We start from the raw sequence: 454 nt of genomic DNA, 5'->3' as shown, positions 1-454 counted from the left end.
CCTGGCTGAGGGTTTTTATCAAGAAAGCATGTTGGATTTTGCCAAAAGCTTTTTCTGCATAAATTGATATGACTATGTGATTTTTATCTCTCAATTTGTTTGTGTGATGTATCATGTTTATTGATTTGCAAATATTGTACAAGCCTTGCATCCCTGGAATAAATCCCACTTGGTCATGGTGTATGATCTTTTTAATATATTGTTGGATGTGATTTGCTAATATTTTGTTGAGGATTTTAGCATCTATGTTCATCAGGGATGTTGGTTTGTAATTGTTTTTCTTTGTAGTGTCTTTATCTGTTTTGGAATTAAGATATTGCTGGCCTCATAAAAAGAGTTTGGTAGTGTTTCTTCCTCTTGGATTTTCTGAAATAGTTTGAGGAGTATAGGTTTTAGTTCTTCTTTGAATGTTTCAAAAAATTCCCCTGTGAAGCCATCCAGACCTGGGCTTTTG

The sequence above is a fragment of the Myotis davidii genome, unplaced genomic scaffold (assembly GCF_000327345.1).
Source record: "Myotis davidii unplaced genomic scaffold, ASM32734v1 scaffold4474, whole genome shotgun sequence".
NCBI lineage: Eukaryota > Metazoa > Chordata > Mammalia > Chiroptera > Vespertilionidae > Myotis > Myotis davidii.
The sequence above is the reverse complement of the archived record's forward strand: the minus strand, read 5'-3'. Positions refer to the sequence as shown.